Source organism: Elgaria multicarinata, chromosome 7, assembly GCF_023053635.1.
Source record: "Elgaria multicarinata webbii isolate HBS135686 ecotype San Diego chromosome 7, rElgMul1.1.pri, whole genome shotgun sequence".
Classification (NCBI taxonomy): domain Eukaryota; kingdom Metazoa; phylum Chordata; class Lepidosauria; order Squamata; family Anguidae; genus Elgaria; species Elgaria multicarinata.
In genome coordinates this window covers 8,442,440-8,447,674 of record NC_086177.1, presented here as the reverse complement: position 1 = coordinate 8,447,674, position 5,235 = coordinate 8,442,440, and positions in this window count along the sequence as shown.

Genomic DNA, 5,235 nt, shown 5'->3' with positions numbered 1-5,235 from the left:
ACATTTTTGAACTGTTTTTGCGATTGATCAGAGGAGAGCAACCTGGCCTTTTCTGAGGTTTAACACCAGCTTGATCTGTCGCAATCAACATAGAAGTGAGCATTATGCAGTTTAAAAATGGGAAACTCTTTTTTGGATTTGTTTCTTGCTACTGCCTGATTGCGTTAAATAGGAACACATTTTGAAGGTATTTAGGGGAAAGCTCAGTCAACCTTGCTTAGAATTCTGTAGTCTTAATTATACTTCACTTTTTAGCATCACTTTTAAAATGTTGCTGATACTCAGTTTTGATGTTTTATAGGTCTCCAGCTGTAAAGATGATGGACTGTGGAGTGTTAGACCTCTAGTTTTATAGATGTTGATGGGTGTGCATCCAGAACTGACCATAGAATAAAAAATGGATTGCTTTTTTAAAAAAAAACCAAAGCACTTTTTGCTGAAAGATCAGTTTCTAGCTACCTCTCATTCATTTGTAGCCTCAGTAGATTACTAATAATAGAAAAATAAATGAGGAGGAAGAATTCAGAAGTGATATGCTGTCTTTCTGATTACTTGACCAGTGCTCAAAAGCCAACTAAAAGCATGGAAAATAATGTAAACACTTGAGTCAGCTTAAAAAACCAAGGTTACTGAAAAGCCCACCTGATCAACAACTGACAGTGAAAGCTGAAAAGTGGAAGAGTGTTCCACAGCTCTAGGATGTATTGTACCTTATCCCCCATGCGGTGAAGAGGTACAAGAAAAAGGATTTAAAGACTTAGGACATCTTTGTTAATAATCTGTTTATTTACAAATGTACAAGTTGACAGACAGTGACAGGGGCGCAACAGTCCACAAAGGCAGTGTAAAGTAACCACAGATGCTCCCCGAAATCCAACTAGCTCTGAATAACATTGTTGTCTGTTTTTCTCCGGCTTTTAAGGATGCCCAAAGCAAACCAGCCTCCTTCCAGCTTCTCATGTAAAATGTACTTGTTGCTAACTATGCATTCCTAGGTGCACATGGTCAAGACAAGAGTTTTATGCAAATAGTTGCCTTTTTCTTTTTTTAAAAAAAACATTCAGTCCTGCTCTAGGAAAGAGGTAGTTGTCCCATGCTTTTCATGACCCATTAAATTATTTAAAGGCACTTCCTTGTGTAGCTTCAGGCATTCTAAATGGGGTGCAGGAAAGCCTTTATGCCATGCTAGTTTTATCATGGAGAACTCTCCAATAGAAACTATTGGAACCTATTTTTTTGTTGCATTGGGTGTATACCTGTACAGTCCTAGCAACTATTTGCCATATGGAAAGAGCGCATTACACTGTTCATAACCCACTTACATTTTAATATATAGGGTGCTTTCAGTCACATTCAGATGATGTCATTTGCAACCCTTCTATATTTTCCCACAACTTCAGCCTTTCTTTGCACAGATAATCCATTAAGGAGGAAAAGGCAGAATAGCTTCATAATGTATTTTTGTTAGCGCTAGGAACCCTCTTTCTAGAACAAAGCGGAGACAACTCACAGGCTGCATGAAGAACACTCCAAAACCTACATCCTGGCTTTTTTTGTGGCCTCCATGCTCCCCTTCCCCGCCGCCGCCTGCTGCTCAATCTGCTGCCACAGCAGTGGCAAAAAAGCAATTTTTCTTAAAGCCTCCTGGGAGCACGATTGTTTTCAAGCAAAACAATGTCAATCTCTCTGTGTGCCGTGTTTTCAAGCAACATTGCCATTGTTTTGCTGCTGCACCACTGAATTTTGGCATCAAATGCAGTGGGATGTAAGCTCCCCCACCCCACCCCACCCCACCCCTGGTCTACAAGCACCTGTAGAAAGGCTTCTCAGAAAGTTATCTTACCCTTTTATTTCATTAACGGCAGAGAAGCATCTCAAACATAAATGAAATCAACCCTCCAACACATCCCTAAAAACAGACAGGGGTACAAATTCCCAGTAGCCTAGCAACTGTATAAATTTAAATGTGGTGACTGGAAGGAAAGTAACACAATGTTCCTCCCCTCCCTCACTGCAGTGTGAAGGAATAGCATTAAAATGTGATGGCGGCGCTACAAAGGTCAGTTGGATGGTGCTGTGTGTTTGCAGAAGCGAAAGTGCCCGCTGCTAACCGTTGCTTAAGTGTCCTTCGTGATGGCAGTCTACAACAGCAAATCAGCTATGATGTGCTTTTCTTGTCCTTTTCCAGTTTATGGGGAAAGGGCTTTGGGAATGGTTGCCTCTTTTCCCTAAAGGATTACAAACGTGGCCATTGTATGCGATCAGCCATCCAAATACAAGTGGGGAACAGCACGAAACATGGACACAGACCATGGGTAGAGAACTTTTTTTGACTGAGGGCAGCGTTCTTTTGGTGGCCAAAATCAGAGGTGGGCACAGCCCAAATCAAAAGAAAACCAGGCACCCACTTTCTCCTGCTGGCCCCCCTTTTACCTCCCACTTTGCCACCCTGTTCTTTCTGCAAGCACCCTCTTACAGCAGCAGCAGGCAGCTGGAGAAGGAACAGGTAACTTTTACCAGTGGTTTGAAGACAGGGCCGAGGGCTGCAGGTTGCCCATTCCTAGTTTAAATGATAGGTTTTCCCTGACTTGAGATAAAGATAGTAAAAAGGGGTGCAGGAAGGAGAGAATAGACAGCTTGAAGAAGAAAAAGGTAGGAAGATGAAGATTTGAAAGAAAAAGTAAAGGGGGATGAGGAAATGGAGCAAGCGATAGACGTGCGCAAAGTGTTTTACCATCTTTCATTTTGTTTGCACTGCCTAAATATGTGAAGCACATCTCCATTGTTACATATTTCTAGACAGGGAGGTAGGATTGTGGGGTGGGTGCGGGGGAGACTTTCCTACTGCCACACAGTAATTTCATACTAGAAATAGAATTTGGGATGCAGGCCCAAGTCCAGTTCTATACCTAAATAGTTTCTGGTACATGCTAGGACTAACTCAAGTTTTGTATGAAGGCAATCATGAACAGTTTGGCTATCTACATCAGAAGATAGGAATGCATTCCTCCTCCTAAATTAGATAGAGAACTCTGTTGTCTGAAGCAAAGTTTGGTCCACTCAAGGATCTAGGAAGCCCGGAGAGTTTAAGTAATGGGAAAAGACAGCCACTTCCTTATTCCATAGCAAAAATAATCTTTAAAATCTCATTGCTATACTGACACGTCTGCACCACTGCATGACACAATCTAAGCACGAGCTAGGTGGTTGAAATGCAGTGGAATCAAAGACTTTTACTCACAACTAACTCTGACCCAGAACAGATGTAACATGTCTTATTCTCTTAACTATGGCTAAGAGATCAGAGGCGCTCACGAACCCTGGATAGGGATGAAAAAGGGACCATGTAAGACACAACTGGTCTTATCATGGATAAAAGATTGAGAAATATTAGTGAACCCTGGGAGGAAGAGCAGGCATCGGGAAAGGATAAGCCCATAGCCAGCACATAAAACTAGGTTAGGGCTATGGTATCTACTTTGTATGAATAAGAAATAATTCTGCTCTCAGGAACCAAAATTGCAAATGGAAAACTATCATGAATAACTTGCATTGCTGCAAATTAGGGGTTACATCAATAGTTGAGGAGGTGGTTCTCTCTCTGGCCACAAGTTTTGATGGAAGAGGCAGAAGAAATTAAACCTGTACAAATTGACCATGTGCTTTCAGGCTTTCTATGCAACTAATGTGAGCGGAAGGGGTTGCAGGTGGGGAAGGACAGAGAGAGAATGTGCTGTTTAAAGACAAAATGAAAATTGGCACCCTAAATTATCTAATGGAATTCTAGACCCCTATAAGAGTGGGGTTTTTTTTTTTTTTTTTTTTTTTGCATGACTGCAGCCCTGTGAGCTCAGCTAGAGTCCCCTGTAATCTCAACTGAGGTTCCATATGCTGTTGAGAATTTTCACAAATAGTCAAAATCAATTAATCTGAAAGAGAGAGAACAAAGACAGACAGAAACACACTCACACAAAAGAGAGCTGCAGAAATGAAGATGGTTCTTAATGCATTCTGAGGAAACTCTTTTAAGGGAAATGTTTTAATGTTTCTCAATAAAAACTGCTTAGGACCATTTTCCTCCTGCAATACACCTAAGCAGGTGAAGTACTTGTGCAACTGTGTGTGTGTGTTGGGAATATTCCCTATGTTGCTGCTCCCTGCTTGGCTCTTCCAGGGGTGGAGATGTGCTCGCACTACCCAGTATAATAAATAGGAGAGAGACCATAATGTTCTGGATTCCCAGCTCTCAGCTTTTGCATTTACTCACACAGTCTTGTGAGTGCATGTTTGAGAAGAATAGCCAGGAGGAGTCAATCCCACCATTTGACGGAGTTGGACATTTTAAACGAAGGTGTCACTGTACAGTCCTCAGTTGAAGAATACACGCACGAGACGTGCTGGCATAAGGGAGAGGGTATTGGCCTGGCCTGAGGCACTAAGCGTCAGACTCAGGTGCTTGAAGTAGCAGAAGCAGATGGCAAACACTCAGCCCAGGAATCAAGCATGCAGTGCATGCATCCAGGGAAAATACAACCCTGGATATAGTTTTTCCTTATTTTTTGTGCCGCTAAAAATGTGTAACATCTTATTTGGTATTTTCTTTAGGTAGGAGAACACAACATTTGAAACATACATTTTCTGTCACCAGCTGGCTGAAGCATTTAACACGTCTCTCACATTCACTGAAACAGAATACTTGGGACTTTTTTTTTAAAAGGCAAGGAACCATGATTGATAAAAATTAGTGACAACAGGGCAGTGAATTGGCACAAAAGACAGAGCTGGGTGCTTTCCCCCTCCAATTTGTGATGTACCTGTTAAGAGAAAAATGAGCTTTATGCGCAACTAAGAACCTCAGCTATTTACATAACCTGGGAATGAAGAAAAAGCTCACAAATCCCATATATGTCTACTCAGAAGTAAGTGCCTGGGGCAGACTCCTAGGTAAGTGGATACAGAATTTCAGCCTTAGTGCATCAAAACTATTATAATAGAGGAAATGGCATAATAGACTTTATGCCATTTTCCCTTGGTTGTTTTTTTTTTTAAAAAACTATTAAAATAGAAGCATTTGTGCTTTCCCATCTGCTCCTAAGAAATGCAGGGCAAAGGAAGTGATGGATCTGCAAGCAGGCACAAGCCATCTGTGTGCTCTGGTGAGTTTGTAAATGTCATCATGAACAATCCAGGTGGACTCTGTGCGGAGAAGTCCATGCTTGGTATAGGAATCTCTGT